Here is a 20,135-nt window from a genome sequence, read left to right as displayed (position 1 = left end):
AGCAGGGTTGATGTCCTATTATTTTATTTAGGTTAATAACAAAACCTGACATGAGTAATGGATAAAACATGAGGAAATGGGACAATTGAAAGGAAGAGAGTGGGAGTTAAACTTTCCTTCCTATATGACTTACATCATTAAAAAAAATTCATTTTGTTACTGTGCTTCCTATTCCACTCAGTATATTCAATTCAAATGACACAGAAATTCATTTCCTAAGTTCAATCTACATTTTCCAGTTGGCATACAAAAGAATAATGGCTTATGAGAGAAAGCATTTGGGTCATATGCATAGAGCACTGGAAATTGATTAGGTTTGATTCATCTTAGTAAAAACCTTCACAAAAATAAGTGGAAAATATTTTAACCACATCTACTCCTTGGAATTCTTTGCTAATATTATTTTACCTGGAACCTCCTCTTTCTATGCAATGAATTACGTTCTCACCACCAAAAACTAGTATCTATTTGTGTTTCTTTTAACAATGTGTTTAATTGCAAAGCAATTTTGACATAAAGGCACTACTAACTTTATTTTTTATTTTTCTTATTGAAATTCTATTTGCCAACATACAGTATAACACTCAGCGCTCATCCCATCAAGAAAGTGATACTTTTTAAAGCATTTTCCTGAATTTCTGTATAGTGTTACCAGCTAATGTAAAGAAGGGAACATTTCCTTAAGTATAGAACCTGATCAACAGAAACTAATCTGTTCTTTCAACACATATTATTCAAAGTCCTTCTGTGTGCTAAATATACTGTGAAGAGCTGGACATTCAGAGAATGAGTAAGACTGTCCTGCGAGGAGCTGGGTTATAAACTGAAACTCCTTCTTCTACCTTCCTTCTTATCCTAAAGGGATCTGTCTCCTTTACACAGTTCTTGGCCATTTGCAAGGATGTAACCTTGCAGTGGGCAGTATACACTAGTGACTCAGTAAAAGCCGGGAAGGAAAGCTCACATGTAGACCTGGCCTGACTCCTAGCAAGATAAACATAAAACCTCAACTAATGGTCTTTCCTCAATTCCTGTTCTTTGAACATCACATGTGTCTTTCAACAGAAAATTACTAGGCGTGCTGAAAGACAAGAAAAAACAGTGTGAAGAGACAAAGCAAGCATTACAACAAGATTCAGATATGGCAGAGATTTTGGAAATTAAATTCCCAAAGATCAGGAATTTAAAATAACTATGTTTTATGGTCTCTAATGAAAAGAAAGTGGGCAACATGCAAGACCAGATGGGTAAGTGAAGCAGGGAGATGGACAATTCAAAAGAAATGCTGTAAGACAAACAAAAAAACAGTGTAACAGAAATGAATACGTCTAAACAGCTGATCACTAAAATGGACGTGGCTAAGGAGAGAATCAGTGAGTTTGAGTATATTTCAATAGAAACTTCCTAGACTGAAATACAAACAAAAATGAGAATGGAAAAGTTGAGCAGAATATCAAAGAACTGTGGGGGCAATCACTAATAAGGTGATCTATGCTTAACGGGAATATCAGAGGGAGCAGGAGGAGAAACGAGCAGCAAAAATATCTAATAATAATGGCTGAGAATTTTCAAAATTAACAACAGATCCCAAACCACAGATTCAGAAAGCTCAGAGAATACCAGCAAGATAAGTACCAAAAAATCTACACCTAACCATATTGGATTAATGTTGCAGAAAACGAAAGAGAGAAAAAAGTCTTAAAAACCTATGGAGGAACAAGGATAGGAGTTACGCTATTTTTCTAAAAACTGAATGCAATCAAGCTGTCTCTCAGTAGGTGAGTGAATGAACAAACCTTGATACATCCATACAATTGCATATAGATTAGTAATAAAAAGAAACATGTTATCGAGCCTCCCAAAGACATGGGTGGATCAGAAATGAATATTGCGAAGTGGAAGCCTATCTACTGAGAAGGCTACAGACTCTATGATTTTAACCATATTACATTATTCTGGAAAAGACAACTGTAAAGTGTAAAAAAAAAAAAAAAAGTGGTTGCCAGGGGCTTGGCAGGTGAGTAGGTAGGGATGAATAGGTGATGCACAGGGAATTTTTAGGGTGATGACACCACTCGTATCATGCTGTCATAGTGGATATATGACATGCATTTGACACAATCCACAGAACTGTACAGTGCAAAGAGTGAATACTGATGTAAACTTTGGATTTAGCTAATATAAAATTTGAAAAGAAAAAAATTGTTCTTAGTGACTCAGTGATTGGAATGCACATTATTGATTCCAGACTCCGGCCTTTTTTTTTCCGTGGTGATAGGATGTTAATTGTAGGAATGATTTAGGTACAGGTTTTGAATGTTCTTGTGTAGTGACTTATGGTGACTTTCTTGTACAAGTGCTCAAGAATACCTTAGAATTCTGTTATAAATATCCCTGAAGACACCATAAAGTCTCATATACTTACAATGATACTTTGTTTTCTGCTAGTGATGTAGCAATCTGTTTTATCTTTACTCTGAGAGGGAAAGGTCTGCAGGAAGATACCATGTTGGGTGCGATCATTGGCAGTTTCAAGACCACCAGGGAATCAGGTCTTGGGGCAGCCAACTGAATAACCATGAACAAGCCACATTACCACTTTGGGTCTCAGTTTGCTCATTTGTAAAGCAAAGGGGCTGGATTGTATCAAAAAGTCTCAAATTTAATATATAGGAATCACCTGGGGATTTTGCTAAAATGTAGATTCCTACTCAGTAGGTGGGGGATAGGGGTCTGAAAACCTGCATTTCTAGCAAGCTCTCCCGTAATGAACACCCGTGCTGCTGATCCTTGGCCCACATTCTGAGCGGTGAAGGTGAGATCAGCCTTGTCTGATGGAAAGATAATGTGAACTACGTGTATAATTTTAAATGTCTAGAAGCTACATTAAAAAGGTAAAAACAAGTAGGTAAAATTAATTGTGGTGACATTTTAACTTGATATAATAAAAAATATTGTACCATCATCAATGTAAAATTATGAATGAGATACTTAATATTTTTTCCGCATTAATTCTTTGAAATCTGGTGTGTGCACATCTCAATTTGAACTAGCATATTTCAAGTGCTCAATAGCCAGATGCCTGCTACCATGTAGGGACCACACAGGGCTAGACCATCTCTGTTGCCCATTTCCCCGCATTTTCCCAAAATTCAGGTCTACTTTCTAAGTCAAATAGACTCCTTCCTCCAGGTGGCGCTGATGTTCTTTGTTTCGTCCTTGAAAACGTGTTTTTGCTTGCGTGAGAGCGCTACAGAGGCCACTTAACGTTATTTACTCGTTTAGTTCCTTCTCTTCATTCATTCCATAATTTATGTTTCCAGGGCATATTAATGTAAGCGTATTATATTCTCTGTAACGTTGTCCAATAACTAAAGCCTACAAAGTTATTGTTAATTATGCCAAAGTAAATTATAGGAGAAATACATAAAATCACTGTTTTCCACTCTTAGGAGGATGAGCTATAGAGGATTGATGTCTGATTATATAATATATTAAGACATGATATGGTGGTGACCAACTATTTAATAGAGCACAAGTGAAAATAGGAGAATTACTGACTTTAAATAATTGATGATTTAAATAGTAACTTTGTGACATGGTTGTTTTACCAAGAGGAGGAAAATATTTCTCCTTCAGTTTTATCTAATACTGGATGACTGGTACTTTCCATTGGTGATTTACGTGTTGAGTTTTCTGAAAGGGAAATGATAAATACAAAGGTTACTTTTCCATTTCAACTCTGTAATTTTGTCCATGCTTCAGCCATACTATATTTGAGACTTTACATTTTCTGGAAGAATAATTTTATTTATTTTTTAAAAAGATTTTATTTATTTATTCATGAGAGACACACAGAGAGAGGCAGAGACACAGGCAGAGAGAGAAGCAGGATCTCTGTGGGGAGCCCGATGCAGGACCAGATCCCAGGTCCCTGGGATCACGCCCTGGGCCAAAGGCAGATGCTCAACCACTGAGCCACGCAGGAGTCCCTGGAAGAATATTTTAATACTCAGGCTTAGTTTTAAGAAGATATGACCAATCTTCAATTTTTTTTTGAAAGATTTATTTCTTTTGAGCATGTCTCTAATGATAACAAAAATATGTCAGATATGGTGAACAAGGGATTTAAATGTGTTAACTTGGGTGGCTCAGCAGTTGAGCATCTACCTTTGGCTCAGGTTGTGATCCCGGGGTCCTGGAATCGAGTCCCCATTGGGCTTCCCTCAGGGAGCCTGTTACTCCCTCTGCCTATGTCTCTGCCTCGCTCTGTGTCTCTCATGAATAAATAAATAAAATCTTAAAAAAAAAAACCCAAACAGATGTGTTAACTCAAAAAAAAAAAATGTGTTAACTCATCTTCACAGTAAACCAGTAAGATAGATACTTTCATTATCCCCACATTTCAAGAGAGGAAATGGGTGCTCTGGGGATTCAACTCTTGGTTTTGGCTCATGTCATGATCTCATGGGTTGTGAGATGAAGCCCCACATTGGGCTCCATGCTCAGCAGAGTCTGCTTGAGATTCTCTACCACCTCACTGGTCTCTCTAAAATAAATCCTAAAAAAAAATTTAAAGAGGTAAAGCATGAATTCAAATCTAGTCTGTTGAACCCTAAAGTTCATTTCCATAACTACTACACTACATTTAAGAAGCTCTTTCCCTCTGTCTCTGAATTTGCTGACCAGTTGACAAGATAGTCAATAAAAACAATAGTCTACAATATCCAAGATGGGGAAAGCGGTTGCATTTTATAATGATAAAAGCTAAAATATTTAAAATAAGATCAGAGAGTCAAAATTTCAGGTACTTTGGTCTTAGTGCTCATGAGTCTCTAGTGACAACCCAGGCCAAGTCATTGAAACTCTTATTTCTACATCTACAAGATGCGAACTGACATTTCTCCAAGGAAGATATATAAATGGCCAAATGACACATGAAAAAAATGCTCAATGTCATTCAGCATCAGGAAAATACAAATTAAAAACCACAACAAGATACCACATCACGCCAGTAAAAATGGCTAAAATTAATAAGTCAGGAATGTTGACAAGGATGTGGAGAAAGGGGAACCCTGTTAACACTTTGCTGGGAATGCAGACTGGTGCAGCCACTCTGGAAAACAGTATGGAGATTCCTCAAAAAGTTGACAAGTTAAAAATAGAGCTATCCTATGACGTAGCAATTGCACTACTAGGTATTTACTCTAAAGATATAAATGTAATGATCCAAAGGGGCATTTGCACTCCAACTTTTATAGCAGCAAAGTCCACTACAGCCAAATTATGGAAGGAGCCCAGGTGTCCATTGACAGATGAATGGACAGAGAAGAGGTGGTATATACACACACTGGAATACTACTCAACCATCAAAAAGAATTAAATCTTGCCATTTGCAATGACATGGATGGAACTAGAGGGTATTATGCTAAGTCAAATAAGTCAGTCAGAGGAAGACAAATATATTATTTCAGTCATATGTGGAATTTGAGAAACAAAACAGATGAACATAGGGAAAGGGAAATAAATCAGGAAAGGAAAAATAAATCAGAGAGGGAGACAAGCTATAAGAGACTCTTAACTCTAGGAGACAAACTGAGGGTCACTAGAGGGGAGGGGGTGGGGGAATGGGGTAACTAGGTGATGGGCATTAAGGAGGGCAAGTGATGTAATGAGCCCTGGGTGTTATATTCAAATGATGAATCACTAAACTCTACCTGCAAAATATACTATATGCTAATTAATTAATTTTATTTTAATATAGTACATATTAAAATATACAATAAAATATATTGCTAATATAGTATACAAAATATACTATATGCTAATTAATTTATTTTATTATTTTATTTTATTATTTTTTTTAATTAATTGATTTTAAATAAAAAAAAAGAATGAATAGGAAAGGTTGAATTCACAATATGATTTCTGACAACTCACATCATAATATAAATTCCTTCCACATGATATTGTAAAAATTTATTCATTATATTCTATTATGCATGGATTTCCCAGCAGTTTTTATATGATCTCTTTTTGATACATATAATACAAAATGGTGTGTGTGTGTCTGTGTGTGTGTGTGTGTGTGTGTGTGTGTGAAAGAATTCAGCTCAAATCCTCAATATCAATTTCCTCACCTGAAAATCAGGTTGGTACATTTTTTTTTCCTGAGGATACATCATAAGACTTAAGTGAGATGATATATGCAAAGTCCTAGCATAACTTAATACTCAATAATGCTAATTTTGTAGAATAAGAGAATTATCAATAAGCTACATCCATGCCTGCTTACTTTGCTTTTTAAGGGAACCTGATATCCAGTGACAAATGGAACACAGAAGTGAGGCTACTCCTCAGACAAAGAAAGTCTACTCCCCCCAATTCCCCCAATTCTCCATCTTTTGATGGAATTGGGCCAAGTTCATCTAACTTATGCAGCAAACTGCTTTAGTTCTTTACTTTGCTTTGGCAGGAAAAACCAGTCTGTTAAGTAATCTTGTTGAAGGGCTTATGAAGACATTATGGTACTTGGCTTCCTATCTTATCCTAGTCGCCTGGATGAAAAATCTGTCTTTCCTTCCTATCTCTCAGACAAAGGATTTATAACTACTTTAGCATATTATTGAAGCAAAGAGACACTGTGGAAACTTGCCTCTGGGCTGACTTTTGTAGGTCCTGACTTGGGTGCCTTGCTCAAGGTTCACAGTAGGAAAAAAAAATATATTGTTTTTTAAATGTCAGCAATTCCGGATATAAAGGGGATTCTTTTCTTTTGATTTCCTTTTTCTTTTCTTCTGTTTTTTTCCCCTCTTCCTCCTCCCTCCCTGTACCCGTACTTTTTTCTTTTTCATCCGTGTGTGACTGCATCTGAGAACACATAAATCTTAAAACTTTTCATGGGGTTCTTGAAAGCCAGCCCAAATGATTTTTTCCTCATCAAATCCCCTCTTTTGTTGCTGGCCAGGAACAAAGCCACCTAAGCCAAGTGGTCACAGTTCACTTCACACATACGAAGAAGGAAAATCTATTTTCAATCCCTAAAGATTAAGGGACAGTCTGCTTCTGGTACTGGAAGGGGGGTCTTGGAAAAAAAGATTCATGGACAGAGCATGATCTCAGAATATCCTCCAAGGATTCCCAAGATGCCCAAACAAATATGGAGTCTGAGAATTTCCCCGTGTAGTGTGTTTGGAAAAGGAATGGAAAGTTGGAGAAAGAGGGAAAACTTTATCAAGTAGACAGACAGACTAGCCCCACATGAGTGCTATCTTAGGGCAGACAGGGAGATTCAACCGTGATGGTTTTGGATAATGTACAAGGTTGAATTGGGAGAGAATTTTCCCACAAAGGAACCTGGTATCTGCTGTCCTTTCTCTGGAGTAGCTGCAAAGTAGATAGTGGGACATGGGGTAAATAGGGAAGGGGGATCATCCAGGAATGATGGTGCCTTAGCCTCTCCCTCAGCTCCCCACTCCCCTCCCCCGCTCCACCTGTGCTCATTGCTCACCTTACTGGTGACCAGTGGTGAGGTGCAGCAGACGTGGGAAGTAGGTAAGGCTTCATAACCACATGGAACTGCCTTTGAATGAATCCCCACTCTACTTCTGAGTGATTTTGGCAAGTCCCTTAGCTACCCTGAGCCTCAATTTCCTTCTCTGGAAATGCAAATATTATCTGCCCGATAACCTAACCAAGTTGTGGTGGGAATCACATTAGGTAATGGAAAGGAAGGCACTTTGCAAATTATCAAGGGCTGCAAATGTGGTCTAACGATAACAATGACCGATGGGACCCATGCATCTTATGTCTGCGAATTTCTGCAGATTGAAGGTTTGGGTTCGCTGGTGATCTCTCCTTCTCTTTTCTTTGTCTGATGACAGATGGGAGGTGGGTCAGCCCCCATCAGATGGAATGAATCATATTGCAGGTAGAAGAGCCCCCCAGCCCCTTCCCCTCAAGCTCGCAGCTCCCTATGGCCCTGCTAGGCCCAAGTACACTGCCTTGCTCCCGGTTGTGCTTACCTAGGCCTTCTCACTCGCTTGTCTGCACAAGAGAAAACGCAGGATCCAGAAATAGAGACACTTGCTCACGTTCACACAACCCTTACATGGGAGGGTCAGGATTCTAAGGTAGGAGCCCTTTTTTCTCACAGGGAATGGAGGCGAGTATAGTTCTCTCTACTTTTGTCCATCTTACCTTCCCCTCTCTCTCCTCCACACTCTCTTCTCTTTCCATCTTCTCATCTTCTCTCCCTCTTCCTCACCTTCTTCTCCTTGAGGTATGAAGTTTCCTTTACTAAATAACCAGGGGAAATTTAAAAAGAAATTAAGAGCAAGAGTTAGAAGTCTTTTTTTTGTTTGTTTGTTTTTTTGCTAAATGTGTTTTTTTTTTTTTTTCAGAGTTTTCAAGGAAAGCACCAAAGAAGTAAAGTCCCTGGTGGTTACAGACTACATGGGTTTGTGCCTGTTTTTCTAAGAGCTATTTTTAAAAAAAATGTTGTTTATATTATCTGCACAGGAAATACATGAATACATTTCCATCATAAATTCTAAAAGTTGAATATTACAGATCAAATTAAAGTTTCATTTGATCCCCTTCTCCCAACCTCAAATGTAACTATGGCTATCACTTTAGTATGTATTTTCCTAGAACTTTAAAAATCAATTTATACACATTTATCTAGATAAACATATATGATTATTATTTTTACATGACTGCTGCTTTTATCATTCTGTTGCTAGTTTTTAAAATTTTATTCATGCCGTGGATCATGTCTGGACATATACACGTGACTCATTCTTTGACTGCTTCATAGTATGAAGCCATGATAATTTAAGTACTTCCCTACTAACGGGCTAGTAGGTGATTTTCATCCCAATACAAACAGTGTTCCAATGATTGACTTCTTACTTGAGTGATGCTTCTCTAGGGTAAATACTATAATGTTGTGAATCTGAATATAACAAAATTGGTTGATTGGCTTCCATCCTCCACTTAACTCTTGTTCTCAAAAGGCAGTTAACTAAAGATCTCTTACCATCATCACTTGGGATTCTTTCATTTCAGTAGATTGCCAGTTTTGTACAATACAATTTTTACAGTCTTTTTATACTTTTGTGATATCACAGGCTACCTGAAAAGTATCTATTTTTGGCAAAGTATTGTTTGTGTTACTCGTGCAATAATCAAGTATGCACTTGGCCCAGTTGTGCGTGTTTAGGTATGTATAGTTAATGAATTAGTAGTGTAATCCAAACTGCCCTCCCAGATGCCTATACCAACTTATATTCCTGCCAGTACTGAGCAAGAAAACACATTTCCTCAAATCCTCATCAACACCTGATATTTTCAAACATTAAACATTATGCCATTCTGGTGGGATGGATAAAAAGGATATTTCATTATTGTATTAATTTGCATTTTCACCCTGCTTTTCTTCTCATGGCAGAAATGTCCTCCTTAAGGAGTTCTTACATCTTCATCGAGCAGTGGGGAGTCCCTTTCCCAGGACCCCTAGATAGGGTTTGGAGAAGATAGCTGGAATCGTGGTGAGGTCCAGAGTTCCATACACAACCTCCCCTCGCCCCAGGGCTCTGGGTCCTATACTGAAAATTCTCATAGTATCCCAATCCATGATCCAGCTCTGGAATATTAGGCTATATTTAGAAGTTCTTCAGAGATGCTATAAAATGATCACACACTCCCTTTTTCCTTGTTGTTTTTCTATGGTAGGTGTATTCTATGCACAGTCTTTTATTTTATTTTATTTTTATTTTTTTATTTTTTTTATTATATATTTTTTATTTTATTTTTTATTTTATTTTTTGTATTTTTTGGGTTTTTTTTTTGTATTTTTTTTTTTTTAGATCTGGAGACCTGCACTGTAACATCTGAACAATATGTATGTACTTTTAGATTATGAAAATACTACATATGCATTATTCAAAACCTGAAAAATTTTAAGGGAGTATGAAGTAGAAAATTATCTTCTACTCAGAGACAACCATTGCTAAGATGAAATATATAGCTTGAAGAAAATACATTTTCAGATATAAGCATATCTGCCTTCTGTCCAGATTTTATAAATGTCTGCTATACTCATTTTTTAAACTGCTCAGAGAGATCATTTTCTCTTGTTTCCTCTGATATTTTGTTGATGAGTGTGTTCCTACATTACTCATTTGGAATATAATACAGTTGGCCCATGAACAATGCAGGGGGGAGGCAGTTAGGGGCATCGACACCCATGCCATCAAAATATCTGCATATAACCTTTGACTCCTCCAAAACACAGCTACTAATAGCACACTGCTGAGTGGAAGCCTTGCCATTAACATAAACAGTTGATCAACACATATTTCTTATGTTAGATATATTATATTCTGTATTTTTACAATAAAGTAAGCTAGAGAAAAGAAAATGTTAAGAAAATCATAAGGGAGAGAATATACATTTAGAGTAACGTACTGTATTTACTGAAAAAACAAAACAAAACCAAAGCTGGATGTAAGTGGACCCGCACAGTTCAAACCCATGTTTTTCAAGGGTCAACTGTGTATCTTTAAACTTCTAGTTGAAACCTAGCATGAAATGGTCACTCCTTGCACATGCCTACTGAAAGCTCATTAAGGTATGAGGCTCTCTTGGCTCAGTGGGACCTCAGACCCTGAGGTGCTGTGGGTCCTCAGGGTAGACAAGCCTCTTGCACTCTTCTGGAGCGATAGGACAATGTCATAATAGTCTCACAGTTTGTTCAGGAACACCTCCTACTTTGCACAAGGATCAAGAGCCCCTAATGGCAAGAATACAAACCTTCTCCACAACTGTTGTCCCAAAACATAGACCTAAGAAGAGGTCTGAGGTCCCTGAGAAGAAGCCTAGCCACACAGGCCAGATTGGGTGGAGGGGATGACTTCAGATTTCATGAGCCTATCTATGTCTGTCCAGTGTCCTTGCTCTTTTCCTGAGCTTCTCGACTGTGCCAGCTGGGGAGACAAAGATACCTCCTTGCCCCGCTCCCCAAAGCAGCCAGAGTCATTCGGCTGTCCATTTTGCACACCAAATTCTTGGAGACAGTTTTTCTTTCATAAGCACAAAAGAAATATTCTTTATTATGGCTAAGATAAATGCTCTATACTTCTCACAAGTGGTGAGGAGGAATGTTGAATTAAACGCTCTGATTAGTTCAGTTCTACTGTGAACATGACTAGTTGGCTGCTCTTGTTTCCTCTCTTGGTCCACAGTTTGTTTAATTGACTCTGAACATTAAGTGATGATTGAAACGGGTTGATTTAGAATAGATGGTTTCACGCTACCAGAGAGGAAGTGCTTTCTGAAATCTGCCACCTTATGAGTGGGGCCTGTGATTCCTGGCAGCAATTTGTGAACAATGAAGCCTTATTTCCCATATTGGTGGTTGTTTAAAAAGCACCATCAGATCTTTGGATTGATTGGCTCAAAGTAGTGGTTCCCTGGCCCTACTGGACCTCATTAGGGCATCAAGAATGGAGATCAGCTGAAAGGGTCAGTGGCTAGCTTGTGGAAGCTAACTAGCTAGTTGGTGGGAAGATTCTTATTTTACTTGTAATTTTGGTGGCATTCTCAAGGGAGGACTCAATGTTTGAGACTGAAATGCTTGTGTGGGGATTACAGAAGAAAACTCTAAATTCTAGGGTGAGTGTGGCAGGATCTGGGCCGGCCAGCCAACTGGATGTCACACCTAGCTGTGGCCTTGAAAGGGCCCTCCCCAAAGGAAATTGGGGTTTAAGGGGAGAAATAATGAGAGAGGATAAAGGCCAGAGAATCTGAAAGTGAGGGGGAAGAGAATGAACGGGGCTCGGAGTGGGAAAATTCAGTGTCAATGGCATCAGCAAAGACCTCTCGCTGGGAGCCAGTGGGCTCTGGGGTCACCTTGTTTTCACTTACCAACTCCTTAAGACACAAGGTACCTCAAGCCCTGAGAGCTTCCCGAATTCTCAGAAAAGTGCCTTTTAGGCTAATGCAAGCCTGGAGGGATGAGCGATGAAGGCCCCTTGACTTTATTGCTGAGCTTCTTTATGGAACCAGAGAGTGGCTAGAAGCATAAAAGTTTTTCAGTCTTTTCTGTTATATATAGTCATGCAAGTACATCTAACATTCAGATCAAGGGCTGTGATAGAGGTGATACCAAGGGAACCCCTTAAAAGGTAAGTATCACATTCTGTTCCCTGAGATCAACACTTCCCTTCAACCAGTCCAAGGATCTTCCGGCTCCAGAAGATTTTGGCTAAGACCCCAGAGCTGGTATTTTTAATAGTGGGGGCTGGGTGAGTCCCTTACAATTTCCGAGCCTCATACTCCTTGCCTGAAGATGGAAAATGCAGATTAAAATAAAGGTCGAGGGTATGGAAGTTTTGTAAACTGTGTAGTGCTATGTAAATATTTTTATCCTTTGGAAGGAATCATATATTTAAAAAGAGATGTTGCAAGGAGCAGACTGTCTACACAGGGAGATACTCAAAATTCTATTAGTACCATATACGTGGTAGACAGAAATGATGTACATGCCTTACATATGCAGGCTTCCTGCTATCTGATAGAGTGTTTCCATGAAAACTTTTGTAAACCAAAATGGCTTAAGGCAAAGAAATAACGACTATTAATTTATATGGAAATATTTTTGAGCATTCCCAGACCTGAATAATGATCTCTCTTAGGCTTTTCTGGTACCTTAGCACCCGTCTTGCTAACGGATGCACAAAGTAAATCCAGATGAAGCACAGATGCTCACAGACTATGGTGGCTTGATGCTATTATCCTGAATGTAGTTCCTGGGGAAGGAACTTGGCAGGGCCATCCTTGCTCACTGCTTGGGGTGCATGCTGCCTCTATACGACCTCACTGCAAAACAAATGCTGAATGCTATATCCCCCTTTCGCCTTTTTCTGTAAAAGTAAAAATCCTCTCTGAATTTTTTTCAGTTAGCAAAAACAGGTACTAGTGTAGGTCTTTCATAAAAGCGAAGTGGCGTAATGTGAACTTTTGAAAAGCTGGGGATACCTATATATAAATTGTCTCCAAGCTTCTGAGGAACAATGTAGGATATATGTATGCATATATACAGAACCAGAAACAATAGGACTGGTCTATCTGTCTAGATCTATAATTCAAGAGATTTGTTATAAGAAATTGACTCACAGTTATGGAGGCAGAAAAATCTAGACTGAGGACAACTGATGGAATAGGTCCAATTCAAGGCCCCCGAAGCAGGAGAGCCAATAGTAGGATGGCTGAATCTGAGTCTGAGGGGGGGGGAGGGAAACTGAAAACTAATATCCTAACTCAAAAACAGCAGGCAGAGATTGAGAGAGAGAGACAGAGAGAGAGAGAGAGAGAGAGAGAAAATGAATGCTCCCTTACTCTGGCCTTGAATGGACTGGATGAGGCCCTCCAGCATTGGACAGGGCAAACTGATTCAAATGTTAATCTCATCCAACAACATCCTGCTAGACACACACCAAAGTAATGTTTAACTAAATATCTGAGCACCCCATGGCCAAGTTAATATAAAACTAACCGTCATAGGGTGCCTGGGTGGCTCAGTTGGTTGGGCAACCAACGCTTGATTTCAGCTCAAGTAAGATCTCTGGATGGTGACATCGAGCCCTGCATTGGGATCCACGCTCAGCAGGAAATCTGCTTGAGATGCTTTCCCTCCACCCCTTCCCCCACACTACCCATGTACTCGCTCTCTCAAATAAATAAATCTTTAAAAAAATTAACCGTCATATACTCCCTTCAGAGTGAAACTCTAAATAGAAGATGGAGATCATCTAGGGAAAAGAATATAACTTGCCATACCTACTATAAAGGTTTGTGTAGAAGCTTAAAACACAATACAGGGCAGGGAACTGTGAAAACACCTGAGGCGACATGGCCCAAATGAGAAATGTACTGTGGGTTTGGCTTTATCTGAGCCTAGAATTTTACCAGCTCTAACAAAATGGGTAGACCAGAACTCTTCCAGTGGTTCCTTGTGCTTCACTCTTTTGGGCTGGCAGTTTAAGAGGATAATGTTGGTGTCGGCATTGTTTGCGGGTGGACCCATATGTGTGGTCATTATGATGCTCACTAACTAGAGCAAAATACATTCTGCAGAACATGACACGTGGAGTCTGAGAACTAGATTGGAGTCACGTTATAATATCTTGGATTTTATACTTGGGATGTTTGGAGTGTACTTGTGATATCATCTTGAGAAAATCTCATCTCTTTGAAATGTTTCCTCATTTGTATGTAATGAGATGTAGAAAATGTTTATTATTTTAATGGCTGGTATGGAAATTCATTTTTAAGGACAGACCATCTGTATCATTTAAAAGTCTGCTACAGGGGCGCCTGGGTGGCTCAGTTGGTTAAGCGTCTGCCTTCAGGCTTAGGTCATGATTCCAGGGTCCTGGGGTTGAGACTTATGTCCTGTTCCCCACTCAGGGGGGAGCCTGATTCTCCCTCTCCCTCTGTACCACCCCTTTGCTCATGCTCTTTCTCTCTCTCAAATAAATAAAATCTTTTTTTTTTTAAGTCTGCTACAAGTGATTAAAAAATCTCAAGTTAAAATAGCCTAAGAAAAAAGGGAAGTTACTGGCTCAGTAAATGAAAAGTCCAGAGATGGGGCTGGTGCATTAATTTCTAAATTGCTATGATATTAATGGTGTAAAACAACAGAAATTCATTTCACAGTTCTGGAGGCCGGAAGTCTGAAATCCAGGTGCTGGCAGGGCTGTCCTCCTTCCAGAGGCTCTAGGGGTCCATCTCTTCTTGTCTCTGGTGGCTACCTGGCATCCTTGGTGTTCCTTAGGATTGGGAGCACAGTCAAAACCACAGTTGGAGTGATTAGAGCCCTGTCACTTCCCTCTCTGCCATCATCTTCATATCAGCTTCTTCTTTGTGTGTCTGTGTTTTCTCTTCTTTGGTCTGCCTCAAATCTTCCTCTCTCTTTATAGGAATGCATGTGATTCCATTTAGAGCCTGGATAATCCTGGATAAGTTCCTCCTCACATTTTTCTGCCATATAAGATAATATTCACTTTTTGCCATATAAGGTAGCATTTACATGTTCCAGGGACTAGGATATAGATATATCTTTATGGCCACCATTCAACCCACTAAAGACATTGGCTTCAGATATTGCTGGCAACAGGCCCAAATTATGCCATCAGGACTCAGTTTCATACCATCTTTCAGCTATCCTTCGTGTGTGCCTTTGGTCTCAGGCTCCGTTTATAGCAAGATGGTGGCAGGAGCTCTTGATTTTTTATCCTCTCAGCTTCATAACTGACTGAATCAAATCCTCTCTCTCAGCCTCAGAGAAAGTCTCATAGGGCTTTCTTGTGTATAAGGGGTCACTTATCTGTTCCCAAACCAGTAACTGTGACCAGGGCCATGTGAGGCTCTGATTGGCTTGGGCAGTGTCATAGGATCATAGTATCAGCTATTCTGGGACCACATGGACTGAGAACTGGGGAGAATGGCTCCCCAAAGAAAGATGAAGGCTATTACCACAGAAAGGGGAGGTGGATACTGGGTGGCAAGTTAAGAAACAAAAACAATTCAAAGAAAACCCCCTCAATTATTTAATGCATTAGCTTGTTGATAAGATGCATCAATAAGCCCTTTATTGATGTAAAGGAAGAAAGCTACGCTGTGTAATATAGAAGAGAAGGGGGGTTTGTGGGGGTGTTTGGGGAGATCTAAGGAGTAGAATAGGAGAGACACCAGAGGGGTCTAACTGGGATTTTGTAGAGATATGTACTGTGTGAGATGACCCTTTCAGGCGCTCCATGAATCTTCAATACAATTCTAGAAAAATTATGATATACTTAAATAAATCAATGAGATTTCTTATAGGAATGGTGAAGGGGCTGAGTTTATATCAAGCTTGGGAATTGGCCAAAATAGAGTCAGCTTTTTTAGATAAAGTTGAGAGCAGAGATGTGGGTTATATGTAAAATAGGGCTAATGACTCTCTCTTCACAGGGCTGTGTGCATGGGGGTGGGGTGGAGTGGGGGTGTCAACTGAGATCAAAGATTTGAAAATATTTTCTGTTAAAGGATACACTCCTGGGAGTTACCCTTCTATTGTTTTCATGACTTTCCTCATGAGTTCATATCCATGTAACCTGTTAGTTTTCCTCAAGATTGTCCCCAGATACTTATCAGGGAATCAGTCAAGAATGTAGATAAATCTGCTGAAATCCATCTTCTCACCATCAAAGACCTCAGAGCACATCCCTACTGATGGTAGGGTGTCTTGGCAAACAAGGATGCCATTTCTGGTTTCTTGTGGAGACGACAATGCCAGAGACAGAGCTGAGCTTCAATGAGTCGGACAAAAGTTGACTTCTGATGTCGCTTGGGGCCCCGCAGTGGGGGCACATCCATGAGTGCGGTTGCATCTGTCAATCTTCTGAAATCATGTGCCAAATGTGTGAGTGTGGGCAGATGTGTGCACACGCCTCTCCCATTGTCCTGGGAAGAGGGTTCATGGCTTTCAACAGAGTCTCAGAGGAGTCATGACCTCCCAAAGGTTAAGTACTACTGACTTGTAGCATCACTAGCGATGAGACTTTGTTGAAAGGTAAATGAAGAAACCTGAGAATTATAAACCCACTCAACTGTCAGCTCACTTAGGCTGGCTCTTCTCTGAAGTTCTGGTGTGCCACTCTGACAAAAACATTTGGGAAAAAGCAAACCATTTTTTATACAGGCACTCATTCCTTTTTTTAAAACAATGTCTTTAAAAATTTGTGTTTTTTACATTGGAAAGATAATACTACTTTTAGAAAATTTAGGCACTAAAGAAAAGCAAAAGGTATTTTAAAAAAATCCTTCAAATATCTCATGGAAAAGTTTGCTGGCAGCACAGTCTAAGGAGCATAAGCTTTGGTATAAGATACACTTGAGTTTGTGTTGTGTGAGATTTTGGGAAAGTTGCTTAATTTCATCAAGTCTGTCTTCTCATTAATAAAATTGAAATACTAGTTGTACTTATATCATGGTGTTGGGGATTAAATGAGAAAATGCATGTATAGTGGCTGGCACAGTGCCTGGCATGCAGTAAGTATTTAATACATGATCAGGTTTTGTCATGAGTATTATTTTCTTTCCAAATCTTTTCTACATACTGAGATCATACTGTTCCTTAGATGATACAACTTTATATACTGCATTTTTTTCTCTTTTCATTGTAGTCATCCCCCATACCATTAAATATTCCTTATCAATGTTAGTTTTAAAAGCTAGTATGTTATATTAAACATAAGGTATATATTCAAATTTACTTGATAATTTCTACATTGAGAATTGGGGTGTTTTCAATTTTTAACTACCATAAACGTATGTCGTCATGAGCAACCTGGGATTTGTTGCTTTTTAGTATCCAAACAAGATGGTGCCATCAATGTATTTTAGGCAAACATACTTTTGAAACCAGTATGTTTTGCAGAACAATGGGAATTTTTGCAGTGGATATATATGATTGCTTCAAGACAGCTGAAAGACTGCAAGATGGAGAAACATTATGAATTTTACTTGTGACTGCTGCTTTGACTTCTGGGAACACCCAACTCTAATAGTTTCAATTCATAGCAAAAGGAGGGGGAAAAACCACAAGAGAGAAAAAAAGGAGGGGTACCTGAGTTATATAAGGACACGAGTTTACCAACTGAAAGGGAGACCCCTCCCAAATCACAGTGGCTTAAATAAATTTGAAATTGGTCTTTTCTCTCATATAACTGTTGTGGTGTAATGGCCCAGGCTGGCATGGGGACTTCAGGGACCTGGCCTACTTTCATCTGTTGTTCCCATCCTCACAGTCCACAATGGCTCACTCATCTCGCTTGTGGGAAAAAAGAAATGGGGAAGAAAGCAAGCATTTGCTCTTTAAGAAGTTGTGTGCACCATTTCAGCTCACATTCTAGTGGCTAGAAAATGATCAATGGCCATATCTAGTTGCAAAGGACACTGGGAAATGTATTTTTAGTTCTGGGAATCCTTGTATACAGCAACCCATTTGGGTTTCTATTTCTATGGGAGAAGAGGAGAACAGATATCGAAGGACAGCAGAGAGCTTTTAAAACAAAAAATAAAGTGAAAAGACCCAGGGTGTTGGAGATAGGGGAGCAAGAAGAGAACAAGGACTCCTATCAGAGCAATGAATGTATCAAGAGTGTAAATCACTTTTGCCCTGTATATTACCCATCCTTAATCTTATTTAGACTCAGTTTCTAGATGTTTGGTTACAGTTTCTCCAGCTTTTTCTTTTCCTCTCTTTGGTATCACCCTTCTACCCACAAAGTCCTGTTCTGGTAGTGCCTTTCCATTCAACAAGCATTCAGAAAGTGCTGCGTATAGGTGGCTATGATACATCCAACTGGTGGAAACAAACACACAATGAAGCCCAATTAGTATAAACAAGAGATGTTTGGAAGTCGGGTACTGTGGGGGTCCTAGGGGGAGAGGGACCTTTTCTAATTAGAGCGGAGTTGGGGACTGCTCTAAGGAAGGCGCATAGAGGTGGTCTTAGAACTGAATCTTGGGGCATCTGGGCTGCTCAGTTGGTTAAGTGTCTGACTCTTGATTTCAGCTCAGGTCATGATCTTGGGGTTGTGAAATCGAGCCCTGCATCAGGCTCTGTGCTCAGTGGGGAGTCTGCTTGAGATTCTCTCTCTCCCGTTCTCCCACTGCCCCTCCCCTCCTTGCATAAGCATGTGCTCTCTCTCTCTAAATAAAATCTTTTTTAAAAAGAGAACTGAATCTTTTTCAGAGAAATAGAAGGTGTTTGTTGGACCGATAGAGCGTGGTGAGGAGAAGGAGCAGGATGAAGCGCAGGAAAACATCCTCCTTGTGTGTGATTCATGGTTGTAAGATGACAAAAGGCCAATTCAGATGGGTTTAAGCATAAAGACAAAATGTATTGGCTTATGTAATTTAATATTTTAATGGGGTGGGAAATGCAGATCCAATTTCAGAATCAACTGGATCCAAGCATTTGATGGTTGCCCCTCAGCCTGGGCTTCTTCCTTCTCCAGACTCTGTTTTCTTTCTCTTGGCTTCTGGTAGGCAGGATCTTTGTATGAGGTGGCAGAGATGACCACAAATGCTCAGGATTCAATCTAGTCTCTGAGATGCCCCAGTAGAGCTTTTCCCAGTGGTTCCAGCTGAAGCTTTTGGATTATCTCTGATTGGACTGACTTGTACCACATTCCCAACCTGGAATATGAGTATGGTAGGGCAGCCCCAAACAAACTGTCTCTCTAGAGTGAGTTAGGTGTTGTTTTCTGAAGGAAAATGAGTAATATTAGCAGAAGAAGGAAAAGTAGATGTTGGGCAAAACCAGCAGATGAACATGGAAGTTCATTTCAGGAACTCCTAATTATCCAGGATAAGTAGAGTACAAGACCATTGAATGGAGGGCTTTGGATGTTGTTGTGCAGAGCATGGGCTTTAGCTGGGTGCTACTGAAGGATTTTAATCAGAAGTAACATGGTCCTTTCATACATTATTAGTAACTAAAGTCTGTAGTTAAGTTTTATTCTTTGTGTTATACATTCTGTGGGTTTTGACAAATGTGTAATGATGTGTATCCACTTTTACAGTGTCCTACAGTGTAGTTTTACTGTCCTAAAAATCCCTCATGCTCTTTCTATTCATCCTTCTTACCTTCCAAACCTCTGACAACCACTGGTCTTTTCACTATCTCCATAGTTTTACCTTTTCCAGAATGTCAGATAGTTGGAATCCTATAGTTTGTATCCTTTTTAGATTGGTGTCTTGCATTTAGTGATGTATGTTTAAGGATCCTGCATGTCAGGGATCTCTGGATGGCTCAGCAGTTTGGTGCCTGCCTTTGGCCCAGGGAGTGATCCTGGAGTCCTGGGATCAAGTCCCACGTCGGGCTCCCTGCATGGAGCCTGCTTCTCCCTCTGCCTATGTCTCTGCCTCTCTCTCTCTTTCTCTCTCTTTCTGTCTCTCATGAATAAATAAATAAAATCTTAAGAAAAAAAGGATCCTGCATGCCTTTATATGGCTTGAGAGCTCATTCTTTTTTATTGCTGAATAATATTCCACTGTATATGGATGGACCACTTTGTTTA

The 20,135-nt window shown here is 39.4% G+C and overlaps 1 long non-coding RNA gene across 2 annotated transcripts in view; it reads left to right on the top strand.

Moving 5' to 3' along the window:
* Positions 1-20,135, top strand: part of LOC140604092 (uncharacterized) — a 129,842-nt gene that overhangs the window by 8,110 nt on the left and 101,597 nt on the right. For both annotated transcript variants that reach the window (XR_012007131.1, XR_012007130.1), the window contains exon 2: positions 8,403-8,458. This is a non-coding gene — a long non-coding RNA (uncharacterized lncRNA). The remainder of the gene's footprint in view (positions 1-8,402; positions 8,459-20,135) is intronic.

Source organism: Canis lupus, chromosome 14, assembly GCF_048164855.1.
Source record: "Canis lupus baileyi chromosome 14, mCanLup2.hap1, whole genome shotgun sequence".
NCBI classification, from domain to species: domain Eukaryota; kingdom Metazoa; phylum Chordata; class Mammalia; order Carnivora; family Canidae; genus Canis; species Canis lupus.
The sequence above is the reverse complement of the archived record's forward strand: the minus strand, read 5'-3'. Positions and strand labels throughout refer to the sequence as shown.